The 21,980-nt window shown below is 36.7% G+C and overlaps 1 protein-coding gene across 2 annotated transcripts in view; it reads left to right on the top strand.

Moving 5' to 3' along the window:
* Positions 1–21,980, top strand: part of UNC13C (unc-13 homolog C) — a 580,525-nt gene that overhangs the window by 234,013 nt on the left and 324,532 nt on the right. The window lies entirely within an intron of this gene.

Raw genomic sequence — 21,980 nt, 5'->3', positions numbered from 1 at the left:
CTGTACTGATGAAATTGTTGATGATAACTTTTAAAACCTCTCATTTTCTGTGAGGTCATTTATTCCAAACCTCTTATATCCTGTACCAAACAGCAAGAAATCATTTTTTGTCAAGGCTTCTTTTCTTTCTATTAGCCCTTCTTGGAGAGAGATATGATAATTTCCAATTACCATTTGGTAGAAATAAAAAGCCCTAACTGTGAGTTTAAAGGCAGACTGTTCTTTTTCTCTCCTTCTTTCTTTGTTAATAGTTTACACATTGATCTCAGAAACATGCTAAATGAGCAAACTCAACACATACAGCTTGTTTGGGAATGTGGACAAGAGTATATATAAAATACAGAATTTCACATGTATATTGGCTGATGAAGGGAGTGTTAAGAAAAGGGTGTGGAAAATCAGTTGCGACCCAATAACAGAGAGTACCGTGGAAAAAGTTAAGAGCTTTCTATGCTTCCTACTTCAGACTGCTGGGAGAAACCATTTTAATATCTCTTTGTTTGTTAAGAGAAGATAAGAAATCAATTGATAGTCATAAATTCTTAGTCCTAAGGCAGTCAAGTTAAGTGAATAAAGTAGGATAAGGGCAAAAAAGGGGAGGGACTGTGGGAAACTTGAGAGCAAGTGACTTGGAAAAGAGACAGCTTCCACTGCCACACAGTCCTGCAGCTGCAATGCAGCTAGAGTTTCCAGTTTCTTAGGAGAAGCTGGACATTTGAAAGTTTAAAAAGAACTTTATTGAACTATAATTGGAAAAAAAAGTCTACATCTTCAAACTGTACAATTTAAGTTTTGACATATGTATACCCCATGAAACCATCACCACAGACAGGAAAATGAGCATATCTATCAACCCCAAAAGGTTCTTTATGCCCCATTGAAGCCATCCCTCCTGACTGCCCCCCCCCCCATGCCAGGCAGTCACTGGCTGGCTTTATGGTGCTATAGGACTTTTTTTTTGCGTTTCTACAATTTTATGTGAATAGATCTTACAGCATGCGTCCTACTTTTGTGTGTTTTTTTTTTTCACTCAGCATAGCTGTTTTGAGATGTTGTAGGGTTTAGCAATAATTTATTTCTTTTTATTGCCAGGTAGCATTTCATTGTATTAAAATATAACCATTTGTTTATGTAGTCACCTTCAATGGCCGTTTGGTATGTTTCTAGTTTTTAGCTATTAAAAACAAAAGTTGTTAGGAGCACTTATATGGACATATGTTTACATTTCTCTTGAATAAATACCTAAGACTAGAATAGCTGGAACATATATTAGGATCATGTTTAATTTTTAAGACTCTTCCTAAGTGCTTGTACCATTCTATATACATTTTCACCACCTACGTATGGGAATTCCAGGTCATACAAATCCTTCCAGTGTCAGGCCAGTCTTTTGGATTTTAGCCATTCTAATACATGTGTCTTGTTATCTTATACTGCTTTTATTTTGTATTTATCTAAGGATTAATGATTTCAGGCATCTTAGAATATGTTTATATGCTATCCATGTGTCTTCATTAGTTAACTATCCAAGTATTTCGCCCATTTTTATTTTTGTGTGTTTTTATTTGTATAAGTTTTATATTTTTATGTTTCACACATTGGTCTATGATACATTTTGATGTGATTATTTATAATGTGGTATAAGTTATAGACCCAAGTTCTTTATTTCATATATGGAAATCCAATGGTTCCTGCACCATTTTTTGAAAACGTTATCCTTTCTGTACTAAACTGCTTTTGCACCTTTTATAAAATTCAGCTTTCTGTATATGTGTGGAGATTATTCCTGTTTCTGGATTTTTTATTCTGATCTTTTTCTCCATGTATATGCCCCTACCACATGGTCTTGATTACTATAGTTATACTTTATAATAAATAAAGTCTTAAAATCAGGTAGGGCTAGCCCTCCAACTTTTTCTTTTTTTCAAAGTTATTTTATCTATTTTAGAACCTTTGAATTATTTTCATGTGAAATTTTTAATTGGCTTATCATTTTTCACACAAAAGAAAGCCTGATACGGTTTTGATTGCTTTATTGCCTTGGCTAAGATTTCCAGTATAATGCCAAGTAAAAGTGATAAGAGCAGGCATCCTGGCCTTGTTCCTGATCTTAGATGGAAGACGTTCCTTTCTTGATTAACTGTGATATTAGCTTTGGGCTTATTGCAGATGCAACTTTTCCAGTTAAGACAGCCATCTTCTACTTCCAATAGGCTAAGAATTTTGATCAGAACTCAATATTGCATTTTGTCTAATGCTTTTACTGCATCTATCGAGAGAATCATATAATTCCGAATGTCATTTTTAAAACTTTACTTGGCCGATGTTGTTCCATTGTCTTTGTGTTTGCCTCGCTTCCTTATTCTCAATGATAAATCTGTTGTCTTCTTTGTTACCTTGTACATGTCTTTTTCCCCCCATAATTGCTTTTAAGGTTTTGTTTTCTTTACTCACCTGTTCAATTGGACTGCAGTGCGCCGTGGTGTAATTTTCTTTGTGTTTCTGGTGCTTAGGGTTTATTGAGCTACTTGGACCTGTGAGTTTGCAGTTTTCTTTAAATTGGGGGAAATTTTGGCCACTGTTTCTTTAAATATTCTTTCTGTCCCTGTCTTCTGGAGATTTCACTTATACATATATTAAGCCTCTTGAAGTTGTCCCACAGGCCACGGATGCTCTTATGTTCTCTCTCCCGCTCTCTCTGCCTCCCTTCCTTTCTCTGTGTTTCACTTTAAATTATTTCTATTGGTAGGCATTCAAATTCACTGACCTTTTCTTCTGTAATGTCTAATCTACTCTTAATCCAAGCCACTGTGATTTTCATCTCAGACATTTATTTTCCATGTCAGGAAGTTCAAATTGAGTCTCTGTATCTTCCATATCTCTACTTAATTGTTTTAAAAATTAAGATGTTATTGGTGAGGGGAGGTTCCTAGGAAAATTTTGGGGAATGTGTAGTGATTTCCCATGTACCTGCTACCCCCACGCATGCATAGCCTCCCTCCATTATCACCATCTCCCAGCAGCATGTGGGTATATTGTTACAATTGATAAACCTACATTGACACAAGATAATCACTCAAAATTCAGAGTAGACATTACCTTTCTCATTGTGTTTTACATTTTATACATTTGGGCAAATGTATAATGACATGTATCCATCATTATGGTATCATACAAAGTACTTTTACTGCCTTAAAAATCCTCTGCGCTTCATCCATTCATTCCTCTTCCCTCGCCAAATCCTTGGCAACTACTGATCTTTTTACTGTCTCCAAAGTTTTGCCTTTTCTAAAACGTCATATAGTTGGAGTCATACAGTATGTAGCATTTCCAGATTGACTTTTTTTTTCCATTTAGTAATATGCATTGAAGGTTCCTCTGTGTTTTCTTTCATGGCTTGATAGCTCATTTCTTTTTCAGCACTGAATAATATTTAATTGCCTTGATGTACTAGAGTGTTTTTATTCATTCACCTACTGAAGAACATCTTGGTTACTTCCAAGTTTTAGTCATTATGAATAAAGCTGCTATAAATATTCATATGCAGGTTTTTATGTGGACATAAATTTTCAGCTCCTTAGGGTAAATGCTAAGGAGTATGATTGCTAGATTCTATGGTAAGGGAATGTTTAGTTTTGTAAGAAATGGTCAAACTGTCTTCCATAGTGGCTGGACCATTTTGTGTTCTCTCCAGCAGTGAGTAACAGTTCCTCTTGTTCCACATCCTCTGTAGCGTTTGACATTGTCAGTATTTTGAATTTTGACTGATCTGGTAGGTGCGTATGATACCTCGTTTTAATTTGATTTTCATTTGAGATGATCCATGTGGAACATCTGTTCATTTGCTTATTTACAGTCCTGTTCATTATCTTTGGTGAGGTGTCTGTTAAGTTTTTTGGCCCATTTCTTAATCGAGTTGTTTATTATTGAGTTTTAAGGTTTCTTTGAATATTTTGGATAATCATCTTTCATCACATGTGCCTTTTGAAAATACTTTCGCCATGTCTGTGGCTTGTCTTCTTATTCCCCTGACATTGTCTTTCTCTACTTAGCTTTCTGATTCATGCAATACTCATAATAATTGCTTTGATGCCCTTGACTGACAATTCTAACATTTGTGTCCATTCTTGGTCAGTTTTGATTGATAATTTCTTTTCCCTTATTTTGTGTCGTGTTTTTCTGCTACTTCATGTGCCTGGTAATTTTATATTGAATGACAGACTTTGCAAATATTACTTTGTTGTTGCTGGATACTTTGGGCATCCTCTAAATATTCTTGAGCTCTGTTCTGAGACATAGTTAAGTTACATGGAAACATATAGTTCTTTAGGTAGGTCTTGCTTTTTAAAATTGGTTAAGTGGGAATGAAATAGCACTCAACTTCAGGCTAATTATTCCTCAGTACTGAAGCAAGACTCTAACATGTCCTCCACCTACTGACTCATGAATGATAAGGTTCTCTTGTCTGTGCAGTAGACACAAACACTATTTCTAGCCTTGGTGAGTGTTGGGCACTGTGACATCTAATCCTTTCAAGGGTGGCTTTTAACCTGGCTTTGGGTAGTTTCATCACATGCGTGCACTTATTACTCAGCGGATTGCCCAAGATGAGCCTGAAGTAGATTATTGCTTTCTTTCTGTTCAGTTCTCTTCTTTTTGATAGTATGTATGCCCTGTGACTTCTAGCTACATTGGCTTTTTCAGATTTTCAACTCTGTCGTTCCAACTCAGAGAGTCCAGTGGACTCCACCTGGGTTTTCTCTCTTTGCACAGTGGCCTGGAAACTCCCTCAGGGAAGTAAGCTGAAGTAATGGTAAGGCTCACCTTGTTAATTTTTTTCACCTCCTTGAAATCACTGTTCTTCTTTGACAGATCTTCAGTATATTGAGAAACAATGTTTTATATATTTCGCTCACTTTTTGACTTTCCTGTGGGGGGAGTATCTAGTCCCGGTTACTCCCTCTTGACTAGAATAGAAAGTCTGGAACTTTGAATTTAATTGATAAGCAAAACAAAACAAAACAGTATGAAAGCCAACACAGAACATGTCAAACAAGGTACAACCTTTGGAGGTATGTGCACCATAGGTTTTCAGTTGCAATCTATGAAATAAAGCATCCATTTAAAGAAATGCAGTAGTAGAAATATTCTAGTTTTATAATCCTGCAAAGGACCCCCTTTGACAAATCAGCTGAATAATGATAAGTGCATGCATATGAGGAAACTTCCCAAGACCAAGGTAAAGTCCACCCAAAAGAATTAGATATGACAGTGCCCAGTGTTCAGTCACGTCAGGAATAGTGTTTGCTCCCACTGGACAGGCTAGAAAGGTTCATGGTTCATGGGCTGAGTATACTGGAATGGATATTGAAAACATGAGTAATCAGTATTCTAACTGGCAGTTTTTCATGTAATTTACTGTATACCTGTTTTCCTTTTGATAGGAGGCACCAACAATACATGTATTCTTAAAACAGCATCCTTTTCAAGGAAGAAGAAATTCAAACTTATTGCACCAGGCTGTGCATATAATATATATATATAGCATATTTTTCACATTTTTCACTTTACTGACAAAATATTTATGAGCTTTAAGTGAAATCATGCTCACAAATATTTTCCATATTTTCCTTCTAGAATATAAAAAAATGAATGCCTAAATTTTCAACAGCAATTAATTTTGTTGCCAGTTACCTGAACTCCAAGATTCCATTTTTATTATCGATGTTCTATATCACTGGTTCTAGAAATACTATTTTGAATCTACCTGTGCATGATTTCATTTGACCATGAAAATGGTGTGAAAGTTGCAAACTTATCTTCCTTTATAAGGAAGGAGGAAATGAGTTCATAGTGTATTTATGTGCAGATTTTGAAAAATGCGTACATGTCACAGATGAACTCACCCAGGCCTCCCACTACCCTGACAGTTCTGCCCTGTGAACCGGAGTGTAAAAACGTGTCCTGACATTCTGAAAATAGGACGGCTTATTCATCGTATGGCTTTAGTTTGCTTTTGGGGCAATTTGCTTCAATTCTGAGCTTTAGCTTTTCTAATACGGAGAAAATGGGATAATACATACTTCCCAGGACTGATATATTTGTTGAGATAATGTATATAGAGCTTTTGTCACTTGTTAAGCATATTCAGAATGACAGCTGTATTTTTATAATTATTAGCATTAATAACATGATCACATCCTTTGTGCCGAGATTCAGGACTTAGAGCAGAAATGGCAGTAATACTTTCATACCGAAAAGGTTCCAACCTGGATAGTGAGGCCAAGAGGAGTCTGATGAACAAGGTGCTGTAGGAAGGAAGTACTGCTGAAAGAAGAATTTAGAGAATTGAAACTGGGCGAAGTTTTGAGACATGGTTTTATCCAACTCCCTCATCTTACTGATGAGAAAATCGAAGCTTAGACAGGTTATAGTAGAGACAAGACTACAAAGCAGCCCCCTATTGTGAAGGCAAAAATAAGATACAAGTAGAAATAAAGAGGTGTGTCTTTCCCCACCTTCAGACCCTTCCTGTGGAAAAAGTGCAGTTGACCTGAACCAGGCAGGCAGTCGCAAAGCTGGTAAGACAAAAATGCAGAAGAAGTAATTTTTCAATTTTTTTTGTTTGAAAGCCTAATGGTTCCCCCACTAATGGCACTTTGGTGCCCTCAAAAGATTAATGCTAAGTAATTTCAATTTTAATTTTACCTCTCTTGCCATGGGTTAAAAAAAGTTTGAAATTAATCTTCAAAAGACTATGGATGTGTGATTCTAGAATGCGGCACTCTGGACAGTGTTTACAGAGAACAGAGACATGACCAATTAAGCCCTTGCAGAAATGTGGGGTAGGAGGGGTTGTAAACGTGTAATTTTGAAAATATCACATGAAAATTAATTACACTAATCTATATGAAAGCACTTTGAAATTGATATAGTGTTACATAAATCTAAGGTGCCCCTTATCTTTGCTCTTGGATCCTAGTAAGTTATGGATTCGATCATTTCATAATTAATTATGACCCGATTTTATTTTCCTGTGCTACAATTAAAGAAATGGTTATGCTTATCATAAACCATTCCCTCAGGAGGAAAAGGAGTCAGTCTCTCCCAGTGAGTTCTAGAGAGAAAATGGTAGCATAGTCTGCCCATTTGAATAAGACATTTTGTAGTTAGAAGACTTAAATTTTATATATGTGTTGATACTATGCTTTCTAGAGAACCCTACAGTTGATCCTTGGTGACTCACTTTTGCTAACATAGGAAATAAAAACAAAATATGCTGATTCCCTCCTGGAGGGGCAGTAGCCGGTACGTATTGGCTCTCTTTTTTAGATTGGTGTCAATATTAACCATTGGAGTAAAGAGTTATTTTAATAACAGAGAGTCTAGTCAATACAATGCCTGTGGTAGGAGTGTGGACATGCCCTCACTTATTCATGGTGGTGTTGAATAGGCACGGCAGTGGTGTTTAAACATTCTACTCACGTATTGACTGAACAACCAGCTTCACTTGCTTTGTGGGGTATCAGTTAAATTCCACCCTCATTTCCTGAGTGTCCTTTATATGCAAAGCACTGTACTGGGTCCACGGAAAGTACTGACTTGAGTAATTTCATGTTATACCCAAAAGCTCTCTGGCCTTCAAGTTTACAAACGTGAGTTTCAGAACTATTCTGGATCCAGCATGCTTCTTGACCTCCAGGAAACCCCTCAACCTCTTTGAATCTCAGTTTCACAGTGGGCATTGGGCACAAAAAGTATTCCCCACCTTGACTCAGTGAAGTTATTATTAGGAGGTAGTGTACGTGAAAGCTCTTTTAACACATAAGCACCCAAAATTCATAATGCTGTTATTTGGCCCTTTGAAGCATATGCCACCCATGTTGCATTCACAGCTACCCAGATGGGGTGGCACAGCGAGTGCCTCAGGCCCAAGGCTCTCCACTGTGCCATGTGCTGCTCAGCCCAGGGCTGAGTATGAATTAAGCATAAACTAAGCTCCATAGGAGATAACACTTAAATACTACAGTTAAATAAAAATGTCTTCAGAGCATGGCAGGTTAATATTTTAAAATGACAGCCTGAATGTAATCAAGGATTTGATCTATTGCCTGGGTTACTAGCGGAGGCCTTTCCTGGGCTATGTGGGATGGGAGCATTTCCTCAGTCGTCTGAGCTAGCTTACAATGATGCATCAGGAAGTCATCCTGTCAAGAAGATAGTCCCACGATTGTCTAAAGCAAGAAGGAGTTTAGTCACACTTTACAGGCTTACAAATTTGTTTACTTATCATTGTCTACATTGTGAATATGCCTGGCAACAGGGGGATATAATAACCAGTACTGCCTTTCACTTAGTAAACAAGGTTGAATGATTACTCATCCATATACAGCAGAGCCAATAGACTAGCACCTACTTCATGAATAATTCATACCAGAACTTAAGGGTTAGTAAGGAGAGGAAAGTGTATGGAAAGAGTTCTGGACAGAATTCAATGAAGTATGAACTTAGGGCCACCAAAAAGAATTGATTTATAGTCAACAAACCATAAAATTTTGGATCAGAACAGATCCTTGATATTCTATAGGCTGAGATACAGAGGAACATATACTTTACTTAGTTTTAAACTGAGGATCAACTAGAATTCAAACAAAATCCCCCAAATCTTTAGGGAGCAGTTAAATTACAAACAGCAAACTCTTGGGGCAATGGGGTCTATTCTGTAGAGATCCCTCTTGGTGGGAAGAAAGGGTCTACATTTAAACTGGTCCATAGAAAAGGAATTAGGAAGAAACAAATTGTATTACAGAAAGCCTTTGCAGGAGTCCAGGAAAAGCCAAACAGTAGAACTCCAAAAGGGCAGAAATTATTATGCTTATTTATTTTCTCTATTTTTCTCTGATGTTTGTCCATCTCTATGTGTTTTTCTCCATCTCTGCCCCTCCATTATATATTTTCTCTTCTCTCTCTCCGTCTCTCCCTCTCCCTGTCTGCCTCTCATCTGTCACTGTCCCTCCTTGTGTCCCTTCCCCTCCCTTCTTTCCTCCCTGCTCTGTACTCCAGTCTGATTCCTGATGTCTAATCAATAGCTTTTCATTAATTAGCTTCCATGTGGTTCGTAATAGCCTTAGCACTAAGGTCATGTGTTTCCTACCTCTAGTGCTCACAGTTTCTTTGCATTTTTAAGCAATTAGCCCAATTCCTCTTTGTGAAACAAACCATACAAGTCGTGGTGGTCTCCTGGTGACTAATTTGAGCCTATGGATTGAACCAATTCCCCCTGAGTAGAATATATATATATATATATATATATATATATATATATAAAATGTAAGTAAAGGTACTTACAGTCATCTGGATTTATGTAGCATTTTCAAGACCCAATCACTATAGCCGTCCATCCTCTATTTGCTTCATCCCCCCACCTCTTGGATGTGCCCCACATGTGGACCAACCATTTTGAAGGCAGAGAAAGGAGATTCACATGCTAGTGCTATCCCTAGCCAAATTGGAAATGTGCAGATCTCTACCGACTTAGAACTGTACAGTGTGAAGTCCAACTTCCTGGGCATTTTGTGTGTGTGTCAGTACCAGCTCCAACCCTCTTTAGAAAAATAATTCTTTCAACAAATATTTATGTGTGAGGCACTCTCCTAGGTGCTACAGACATTGAGGTAAATATGCACAATAGTTGCTTCCTCGTACAGAGTTCTCATTCTAATTGGTGGGGAGACTGTGCTGAGACTCATATCAGCTAGGAAAAGAGTCAATGCTAGGAAATTAGGGGAGAATGGACAGTTCTCCTTGGTCCTGCCCTCCTGGCTGAGCTTGACAATAGAACATTTATGTCTGTGTAAAGGGTGTATAAAGCAAGATAATATTGGACAAAAGAAATTCTAGATAAGTAATCACCTTATTGAGATATAATGGCTAGGAAGAAAAATCTAAAACCCAAATCACTGAAAGTATCATCATAATTATAGTCACTGATATTTGTGTAACCATTTACTGTATCTTAACTGCTACCACATGTATTACACTTCTCAAATACCTTACAAAGCATTGCCATTACTGTTGTTGTTCTATAAATAAGAAAGCTAAGACTCAGGGAGGGAAACAGATTGTTGCTAAAGAATTCATCCAAACAAGGAACGTAAAAGAACGAAGACTCTTATCCTCATCTTCTATTACTGCAGTAAGTGCCCTTTCCACACTATCTCATTCCCTTACTAGTGCCAGTCATTCAAAACAATCACCCAAAGAGAGCCAGGGAAAACCCAGTACAAAAAACCCAACGTGAAAACAGATAAGTGAAGATATTTTTTACAAAAGACTGAAAATGAACTTCTAGAAATGAAAAATACATTGTGTACAATGGAAAGTACACTGAATAGGAATGACGCAGATTAAATATTGCAGAAGAAAAGATTATTTATCTTACAGACATAATAATAAAAAAAATGAGATGAAACATACAGAAAATTTCAAAGAATAAACAGAACAGTTGAGACTGGTTCAAGAAGCCCAAAATCATCTAATCGGAGTTCCCTAAAGGAGAAGGGAAGATGGGTATAAAAAGCATCTGAGGAAATAATGGACTTTCTTTTCCCAAATTTGATCAAAATTAAAAACCCACAGGCTCAAGAAGCTCAATGAATCTCAAGCATAAGATACATGAAAAAATTACATCAACACAACATAGCCAAATTGCTCCGAACCAGTGAAGAAAAGGAAATCATGAAAACTTCCAGAGAAAAAAGGCACACCATACACAGAGTAAGAAAAATAAAGATGGCCTCAGAAATGGTGTAACCAGTAGTACAATGGAGCATCATCTTTTCATTGTTGTAAGAAAAACTGTCAAACTAGAGTTCTAAACACAGAGAAAACACTCTTCAAAAAAAGGCAATGAAGTGGTTTAAAACATACAAAGACAAACTAAAGGCTTTCCATACATATGAAAGCTGAAAGAATTCCTTTCCTTCTGACTGGCACTACAAAAAATATTAAGAGAAGTTTCTCAGGCAGAAAAAATGTGATGCCAGAGGAAAATACAGATCAATATAAAGGCAAGAAAAAGAATGAACTCTGGAAATAATAACCTCATTGACATATATATTACACTCTTACATTTTATTTAGATTTATTTAAAAGATTGGTAAGTATTAACACAAAAATAATAACTTATTCCTGAGTTGTTAATGCAATAACTAAAATATATGATAATGATTGCATAAAGGTCTAGGAGACAAAACTGAAAATATACTATTATAAGGTTCTTACACTGTATATTAAAGGGTATAAAACATTTGTAGATTGTGATAGCTTAAATATGCATACTAAAGTAACAACTATAATGACAAAACAAAAGAATTAATAGCTAATATGACAAAGTAGATAAAATTCAGTTATAAAAATAATTGAAAAAACCAGATAAAAGGGAAAATGGGACAAAAATGGGGAAAATAAAAAATAGCAAGATGCCTATGTTTTTCACTAAGAGTTTTATAGTCTCTGGCCTTACGTTTAGGTCTTTAATCCATTTTGAGTTTATTTTTGTGTATGGTGTAAGGGAGTGTTTTAATTTCATTCTTTTACATGTAGCTGTTCAGTTTTCCCAGCACTACTTATTGAAGAGGCTGTCTTTTCTCCATTGTATATTCTTGCCTCCTTTATCAAAGATAAGGTGACCATATGTGCGTGGGTTTATCTCTGGGCTTTCTATCCTGTTTCATTGTTCTATATTTCTGTTTCTGTGCCAGTACCATACTGTCTTGATTACTGTAGCTTTGTAGTATAGTCTGAAGACAGGGAGCCTGATTCCTCCAGCTCCATTTTTCTTTCTCAAGATTGCTTTGGCTATTCGGGGTCTTTTGTGTTTCCATACAAACTGTGAATTTTTTTGTTCTAGTTCTGTGAAAAATGCCATTGGTAGTTTGATAGGGATTGCAAGGAATTTGTAGATTGCTTTAGGTAGTATAGTCATTTTCACAATGTTGATTCTTTTAATCAAAGAACATGGTATATTTCTCCATCTGTTTGTATCATCTTTAATTTCTTTCATCAGCGTCTGATAGTTTTCTGCATACAGGTCTTTTGTTTCTTTATGTAGGTTTATTCCTAGGTGTTTTATTATTTTTGTTGCAGTGGTAGATGGGAGTGTTTGCTTAATTTTGCTTCCAGATATTTCATCATTAGTGTATAGGGATACCAGAGATTTCTGTGCATTAATTTTGTCTCCTGCTACTTTACCAAATTCATTGATTAGCTCTAGTAGTTTTCTGGTAGCATCTTTAGGATTCTCTATGTATAGTATCATGTCATCTGCAAACAGTGACAGTTATACGTCTTCTTTTCTCATTTGGATTCCTTTTATTTCTTTTTCTTCTCTGATTGCTGTGGCTAAAACTTCCAAAACTATGTTGAATTCATATGTTTTTTCTCCTTCAATGTGTTAATATGCTGTATCACATTGATTAATTTGCATATATTGAAGAATCCTTGCATTCCTGGGAGAAACCCCAATTGATCATGCTGTATGATCCTTTTAATATGCTGTTGGATTCTGTTTGGTAGTATTTTGTTGAGAATTTTTGCATCTATGTTCACCAGTAATATTGGCTGGTTGTTTTCTTTCTTTGTGACATCTTTGTCTGGTTTTGATATCAGAGTGATGGTGACCTTGTACAATGAGTTTGGGAGTGTTCCTCCCTCTTCTATATTCTGGAAGAGTTTGAGAAGGATAGGTGTTAGCTCTTCTCTAAATGTTGGATAGAATTTGCCTTTTTGTTACCCAAGATATGATCTACCTTGTAGAATGTTCCATGGGCACTTGAGAAGAAAGTGTATTCTTTTGTTTTTGGATGGAATGTCCTATAAATATCAATCAAGTCCGTGTTGTTTAATGAAACATTTAAAGCTTGTGTTTCCTTATTTATTTTCATTTTGGATGATGTGTCTATTGGTGAAAATGGGGTGTTAAAGACCCTTTTCCATCACCTCATTTTCAGTCTGTATGTGTCTCTAGATCTGAAGTGGGTCTCTTGTAGACAGCATATATATGGGTCTCGTTTTTGTTTCCATTCAGCTAGTTGTGTCTTTGGGTTGGAGCGTTTAATCCTTTTACATTTAAGGTAGTTTACATTTAAGGTAGTTATCAATATGTATGTTCCTATTACCATTTTCTTAATTGTTTTGGGTTTGTTATTGTAAGACTCTTCCTTCTCTTGTGTTTCCTGCCTAGAGAAGTTCCTTTAGCATTTGTTGTAGAGCTGGTTTTGTGGTGCTGAATTCTCTTAGCTTTTGCTTGTCTGTAAAGGGTTTAATTTCTCCATTGAATCTGAATGAGATCCTTGCTGGGTAGAGTAATCTTGATTGTAGGTTTTTCCCTTTCATCACTTGAAGTATGTCCTGCCACTCCCTTCTGGCTTGCAGAGTTTCTGCTGAAAGATCAGCTGTTAACCTTATGGGGATTCCCTTTTATGTTATTTGTTGTTTTTCCTTCGCTGCTTTTAATATTTTTTCTTTGTATTTAACTTTTGATAGTTTGATTAATATGTGTCTTGGCATATTTCTCCTTGGATTTGTCCTGTATGGGACTCTCTGTGCTTCCTGGACTTGATTGAATATTTCCTTTCCCGTATTAGGGAAGTTTTCAACTATAATCTCTTCAAATATTTTCTCAATCTCTTTTTTTGTCTTCTTCTCCTGGGACCACTATAGTTCGAATGTTGGTGCATTTAATACTGTCCCACAGTTCTCCGAGACTGTCCTCAGTTCTTTTCATTGTTTTTTCTTTATTCTGCTCTGCGGTAGTTATTTCCACTATTTTGTCTTCCAGGTCATTTATCCCTTCTTCTGCCTCAGTTATTCTGCTATTGATTTCTCCTAGAGAGTTTGTAATTTTATTTACTGTGTTGTTCATCATTTTTTTTTTTTTGCTCTTTAGTTCTTCTAGGTCCTTGTTAAATGTATTTTGTATTTTCTCCATTCTATTTCCAAGATTTTGGATCATCTTTATTATCATTACTCTGAATTCTTTTTCAGGTATACTGCCTATTTCCTCTTCATTTGTTTGGTCTGGTGGGTTTTTACCTTTCTCCTTCATCTTCTGTGTATTTCTCTGTCTTCTCATTTTGCTTAACTTACTGTGTTTGGGGTCTCCTTTTTGCAGGTTGCAGGTTCGTACTTCCTGTTGTTTTTTGTGTCTTCTCCCAGTGGGCAAGATTGGTTCATTGGGTTGTGTAGGCCTCCTGGTGGAGGAGACTGGTGCCTGTGTTCTGCTGGATGAGGCTGGATCTGGTCTTTCTGGTTGGCAGGACCATGTCCGGTGGTCTCTTTTTGGGTGTCTGTGAACTATCATGATTTTAGGCTGTCTCTCTGCTAAGAGGTGAGGTTGTGTTCCTGTCTTGCTAGTTGTTTGACATAGGGTGTCTAGTACTGTAGATTGCTGTTCGTTGAGTGGAGCTGGGTCTTAGCATTGAGATGGAGGTCTCTGGGAGAGCTTTCTCCATTTGATATTATGTGGGGCTGGGGATGTGTGGTGGACCAATGTCCTGATCTTAGCTCTGCCACCTCAGAGTCTCAGGCATGACACCTGGCTAGAGCACCAAGACCCTGTCAGACACATGGCTCAGAAGAAAAGGGTGAGGAAGGAAGGAAGGGAGGGAGGGAGGGAGGGAGGGAAGGAGGAAGGAAGGGAGGAAGGAAAGGAGAGAGAGAGAAAGAATGAAATAATAAATAAAATAAAGTTAGTAAAATGTAAATAATTATTAAAAATTAAGAAATTAAAAATTAATTTAAAAAAAGAAAGCAACCAAAGCAAAAAACAAATCCACCAATGAGAACAAGAACTAAAAACTATACTAAAAAAAAAAAAATAAAAAGGGACAGAAATAACTCTAGGACAAATGGCAAAAGCAAAGCTATACAGACATAATCACACAAAGAAACATACACAAGAAGATAAAAAGGAAAAAAAATATATATATAAAAAGGAAGAGAGCAACCAAATCAGTAAAGAAATCTACCAGTGATAATAGGCTCTGAACACTACACTAAGATAAACATAAAAGCAGAAACAAATTAGTTGCAGAAATCAAACTCCAAGTCTACAGTTGCTCCCAAAGTCTACTGCCTCTATTTTGGGATGATTCATTGTCTATTCAGGTATTCCACAGATGCAGGGTACATCAAGTTGATTGTGGAGATTTTATCCGCTACTCCTGAGGCTGCTGGGAGAGATTTCCCTTTCTCTTCTTTGTTCTCACTGCTCCTGGGGTTCAGCTTTGGATTTGGCCCCCCCTCTGCATGTAGGTCGCCTGAGGGCGTCTATTCCCTGCCCAGACAGGACAGGGTAAAGTAGCAACTGATTTAGGGGCTCTGGCTCACTCAGGCCGTGGGGAGGGAGGAGTACCAAATGCAGGGCGAGCCTGTGGCGGCAGAGGCCAGCATGACTTTGCAACGGTCAAGCATTTACTTTTTTACTAGCATCACCAGTGTATGTTTTCCTGCCTGATGAAACCTTACCATTGCCTTTAGTCTTCATGATATGTTACTTTTGGTGATGCTTTTGATTAGAGTTGGAATTGAAGGGATAGTAAAGGGGACAAAATGCGTTTTGTCTTATTTAAAGCACTGAAATAAGCAGTAGAATAACTTCTTGAGCTTTTACTAAGACTAGATTTTGACATCCTTTTTTGATCTGTCCTCACAGAACTATGGATAAAATTAAGAAAGCACAGGATGGAAAACTACCACTAATTCTGAGGGGACATTTAACATGTGTTTTTATCTGAAGATGATATCTAAGACCCTTTCTGACATCATAGGTATATTATTTTGTGAAACTTTACCATTGCCAAATAATTAAGTTCATGTATTGGGAAAATTCCTTCAAAGAACGGGACACTATTTTTTCAACACTGCTAACATAAGGGCCGTATTTAATATGATTTAAAGCATGTTTAATTAAATGTTTGATTTTAAGCTATTGTTTATACCTTGCTTTGTTCCTACAAGTAATTGAAACAACTAGTCCAAGTTTATTTTTCAGTGGTATATTTAGTCACAAAGATTGAAATGAAACTAAGTGATTAGAACCCACAGTATTTCATAATACAGGAGTAAAGTTGTGGAGAAATGGTAAATTAGGGGAAAGTTAAGTCACTGATACTTTTATGCACTGCCTTTCCAGGAGATTTCAGAGGCTGTGGACTACTCTAGAATGAGGCATGCTTTCGTACAGCTAATAGCCAGTGGGCAAGCAGAAAGAGTCAGTCCCCTTAGAAGACTTTACATTTATGGAAAGAGGATCAGTGCAACTCAAGAGTAGCTCTTATGTGAATGCTGTCTATACACCGGCTAGCTTTCCTTACCATCTATGGCCATCTGGCCTTGACCTTAGACCTCTGAAAGTCGTGCCTGGCTTGTACTGCGCCCTATATAAAATGCTGGCACCCTACATCTTTTCTCCTATTATGTAAAATCTTATCCTCTTTATTTATCTACTGTCCCTGATGAATATGGATCTGATCTTTCTAGAACCCCAAGAAATTCTTTAATAGCCAGAAGTTTTGACTGCTGCCTACTTTAAGGTCAGGATAATATTCTCACATGGGCTTAAGATCTTAGAATTTCCTTGAATAGACAAAATTAATCCATTGTCTGGTGGGGGGGCGGATAAGGAAGTCCCCTGAGGAGTGGCTGACTTTCTTGAAAAATGTTTTACAGTAGTATTTAAGTGGTCTCCTCTAGGATCAGTATCATTCTCAAATACATCCAGTTTAGGAAATCTTGACTATCTTTGTTACTTGGTACTTTTCTTTATTTTCCCTGTCACACCACCACCACTAATTGCTTCAATATCTTAATGATCAGACTGTTATGTGATCGTACTAATTTTTTAATTTCATAGAATTTCTTGTACTTGCCAAGTACAAAGTGTATGTTCAACTAGGACACAAACAAGATTTTGTCATATGGAACTAGTTATTACTAGGCCAAGCCATATGAAATTGCTGATGGTCAACTCTTTTGACGTACAATAATGACAATTTCATATGGTTTAACCTAATGTAATATCTTCTGTTGAAATTAATTCTTTGTGAATAATCAGTCATACCTTTATATCATCTGGAGGATGGTGTTTTTGGTACCTTTTTAAGCTATGTTTACAGTTGATCAAGTTGTGTTCTTTTGGAAGTTTGAAAACATTCAAATAGATGTATTTTTTATCTGAATTTTTGGCTAAAGGTTCATAATTATGTAGATCGAACTCTAATTTTCGAGACACTTGAGTTTACATTTTAATGATGAAGGGTAGCTACTGTTGATGAGCACTATTGCCACAATAACACAGGTGCTGTCAAGTCAAGTGGTTTTTTGTGTTTGTGTGGTGACTTGGTTTTTTTTTTTCTTTTTGAATTCTATCTCTTTGTATTTTCCATAACATCCAGCAAAAGAGTCCAGAGAGGTCTGAATTATACCCAACACTACTATTTATGAATTCTTAGGCATAACTGCTCCATTCCCAATAATTGGTTGAGGTTAGATTTAAGTGGAAAAGTTAATTGGATAGTAGGATTTCCTAATGTTTCTTCTCTGTTTTAGCAATTCCTTGGTGATTAGTGCAGAAGTTTTCCACTAGCCTGTGCACTGTTGCTGTGTTGCTGATGTTTAGAATGAGAGAGGTGTTAGTTAATAGTATTTACCTTTATCATCGCTGCTTCTGATTCAAGTGTGGTGTTCAGATAAGGTCTGCCCAGGCAACTGATGTAACTGCAGCTTGCCGCTGACATTGCCATCATTGCTTCAGAGTTTCCCAGGAGAATGGCAGCTGTTCTTTTCTAGCGAAGAGTGAAGGGGAGCATCTCAGAGAAAGGCAACTTAAGTGCCTATAAAAAAGCATGCTGACTGATTCTGTTCTCTTGCCAGGTACAGATTCTGGCTATTTTAACCCTTTTTCTCTGGCAAGAAATAGTCATAAGCTCCTCTTTAGAGGTCTCTTTGATATATGGTGGGGGAGGGCACTTTTCATTCATTTTTTTTTCCTCCTTTTCAGTTGGACTGGTGTGGGAAAGAGGAAAATTTTGTAGAAATGTACATACATATTTCATTGTTTTCATATTTAATTTAATGTATAACAGATGGACTCCCTAAAAGTCAATATAATAGCAGAAGGCATATTTCAGCTTTCTGATTAGCAAAGATTGAAAAGTAATTAGTACTCAGTACTAATGAAAGTATAGAGAAACAAGTGTAGTGTAAGCACATATATGCTTTCGGCAGGATATTTTAGTAATTGTGTGTGTGTGTGTGTGTGTGTGTATCTATCTATCTGTATACAGATGTGTATGTAACTGACATGACTTCCAACCTAAAAAATCCACTTTTAATAATTTGTCAGACTAGAATATTTTTATAAGTTCATGAAGATATACATACAAAGCATTCTGTATAGCAGTACAGTAAGACATTGGAAACCACCTAAATACACATCTACTATCTATAGGGGATGAATTCGTTAGAAAACATCCATATAATCATTAGAAAGAATGATGTATATGTGTATATGTCAGGATGGACATGACATATTAAATTTAAAAAGTGGAGATGCTAAACGGTATGTAGAATATGATCCTGCATTTATACAAATTCACTTAAAATTAAATACAATTATATAGATCAAGTATCAAACCTTTTAAAGGTTAAAAACTAACACTAAGCAATATCTTTCCATTAAAATATTGACAGTAACATTCATTGAGTCAAGTAGGGCACTGAATGCAAATATGTGATAATATGAATTGTGCTCACTGCAGTGGAAATTGGTAGAGGGATGCTCCATCTTTCTGAAAAACAGTATTTTAAAAAAGTTTTAAAGCATCCATATGCTTATACAGAGTGACTATATAACATTACTGATAATAAAATGGTTCATATTTATAAAGCACTATTATTTTTTCAAAGCATTTTTTTTAAACAAGTTTCTTTTCTTTTTTAAAAATTAATTAATTAATTAATTAATTTTTGTCTGTGTTGGGTCTTTGTTTCTGTGCGAGGGCTTTCTGTAGTTGCGGCGAGCAGAGGCCACTCTTCTTCGCGGTGCGCGGGCCTCTCACAGTCGCGGCCTCTCTTGTTGCGGAGCACAAGTTCCAGATGCGCAGGCTCAGTAGTGTGGCTCATGGGCCTACTTGCTCTGCGGCATGTGGGACCTTCCCAGACCAGGGCTTGAACCCGTGTCCCCTGCATTGGCAGGCAGATTCTCAACCACTGCGCCACCAGGGAAGCCCTCAAAACATTTTTATACTCATAACTTTCTTTCCAAATCACTCATTGTGTTACCTATTGCAAAAATGTTTATTATTCTCTTTTTATCAGTTTCCTTTCCTGAAGTAAGCAAGTTGAATGATACACTCTAGAAAAATGCTTTTAGCGTTAAAGGGTTTTATCTATGAAGATGCAAATGTAAAGACCTCTTAGGGAAAGGCACAACAATGCTAAAAGGAGTAAGAGAAACAAAGGAACACTTCAAACCAAGTGCATAGTGTTATGTGTTTCTTTATAGCATTTTCTACATGAGTTTGGCATATGTGCTGGTCATTTACCTGTTTGCTATAGCATTTATTCCCTGAAATGTCTTTGGTGTGTTCTTTATCTCAGGGAACTGAACTCTAAAGGCTACCTTTCCCAGACTTCCCTGCCCACTAGGTTTGGCCATGAGGAAGCACTGCAATAAGATCAAAGGTGGGAGGATGGGAGAAGCCAGAGTATTTTTTTTCCTTCTCTCTCTGCCTTGGACAGCATCACCAATGATGTGTGGGTTTCCTTCCTGATTCAAGCTTCTGTTGGATGGGACCTTCCTCTGTGGTCCCAGTTCCTATCTTATCTTTTCCCATTGTGTGAACCTTTGGACACTATTGGTGGGCATGCAAAATGGTACATCTGCTATGGGAACCAGTATGAAGTTTACTCAAATATTTGAAAACAGAACTACCATTGATCTGGCAATCTCACTTCTGGGTATATATCCAAAAGAATTGAGATCAGAATCTCAAAGAGATATTAGCGCTTCCAAGCCCAGCATTATTCACAACAGCCAAGATGTGGAAACAACCTAAATGTCCAGTGACAGGTGAATGAGTAAAGAAAATGTGGTATATACATACAATGGGATATTATTCATCCTTACAAAAAAGAAGGAAATTCTGCAATATGTGACAGGGATGAACCTTGAGGATGTTACGCTAAGCCAGTTACAGAAAGACAAATACTGCATTATTGCACTTATATGAGGTATCTAAAATCATCATATGCGCAGAATTAAAGACTAGAATGGTGGTTTCTGTGGGCTGGGGAGTTACTAATCAATAGGCACAGAGTTTTTTTTTAACATCTTTATAGGAGTATAATTGCTTTACATTGTTGTGTTAGTTGCTGCTGTAAAACAAAGTGAATCAACTATACATATATCCCTATATCCCCTCCCTCTTGTGTCTCCCTCCCTCCCTCCCTATCCCACCCCTCTAAGTGGTCACAAAGCACTGAGCTGATCTCCCTGTGCTATGTGGCTGCTTCCCTCTAGTTATCTGTTTGACATTTGGTAGTGTATATATGTCCAATGTAAAGCAATTATACTCCTATATATGTCCATGCCACTCTCTCACTTCGTCCCAGCTTACCCTTCCCCTGCCCCGTGTCCTCAAGTCCATTCTTTACATCTGTGTCTTTATTCCTGTCCTGCCCCTAGGTTCTTCAGAACCATTTATTTTTTTTTAGATTCCATATATACGTGTTAGCATACGGTATTAAATTTTCTCTTTCTGACTTATTTCACTCTGTATGACAGACTCTAGGTCCATCCACCTCACTACAAATAACTCAGTTTCGTTTCTTTTTATGGCTGAGTTACATGCCATTTTATACATGTGTCACATCTTTATCCATTCATCTGTTGATGGACACGTAGGTTGCTTCCACGTCCTGGCTATTGTAAATAGTAGGCACGGAGTCTTAATTAAGCAAGAGAAGTTCTGGGATTGGCTATAAACCATGTACCTGTATCCAACAATACTGTACTGTACACTTAAAAATTTGTTATGGGGAAAAATAATACAAATCTACAGTAACAGAAACAGTGTGGTACTGTAATACAGACAGACATACATAGATCAATGGAACAGTATAGAGACCCCTGAAATAAATCTTCACCTAAAACAGTGTTTTTAATAGTTGAATAAAATTTTATTATATCAATATATATCAATGATTTAATTTTCAGTGTTTTGATAATTAGGCTAATTAAAAAATTCCCTGTTTTATATATTTTCAGTAACTTGTCCATTGCTGTTAAAGGCAAAATATATTTATATATTTGACTGATGTACTTAGCTGCATTAGTTAGCTAGATCTAATTAAATCCTGCTAAATGCCCAGCATAGTTCTGTGTTTTTTAAATATATTTAATCATGTTTAAAAGATCAATACCAATGTTCTAGTTTTATAGATTGGGCATGGAGGCTCAGTGCAACTGCATAACTTGCCCAGAGTCATGTTGCTAGTAAGTGGCTCAAATGGAATTTGAATCAGGCAGATCTTTTTCCAAGTTTGTTCTGTTATTCCATCATGCCTAATGCACATGGGCCTTGAAAGTAAAATGAAAAAGGCATAACTTATTCTATGAATCGTAGACCTTGGAATATTAGAGCTAGAGTAGGACAACCACAGAACAGTGACAACATACACTGTGGCTGTTTACATTTACATTATCTTTTGCTGTGCAGCTTCTTTATCTATAGACAAGTTAGTTGAAGAAAAAAATGCATGTCACCACTTAAAGAAAAAGCAGGTTTGAAAAGATAATGCCTTTAATCACATGTCCCATAAATGTCAAACATATATCCAAAGTGGATCTTACTTCCAACTTAAAGCAAATGGTTAGATTTCAGCTGCATAATTAGCCACTAATTGGAATATGCCCA

The sequence above is a fragment of the Neophocaena asiaeorientalis genome, unplaced genomic scaffold, assembly GCF_003031525.2.
Source record: "Neophocaena asiaeorientalis asiaeorientalis breed wild unplaced genomic scaffold, Neophocaena_asiaeorientalis_V1.1 scaffold391, whole genome shotgun sequence".
In the NCBI taxonomy this organism is placed as follows: domain Eukaryota; kingdom Metazoa; phylum Chordata; class Mammalia; order Artiodactyla; family Phocoenidae; genus Neophocaena; species Neophocaena asiaeorientalis.
Note: the sequence above shows the minus strand (reverse complement) of the source record. Positions and strands in the feature narration are given on the sequence as shown.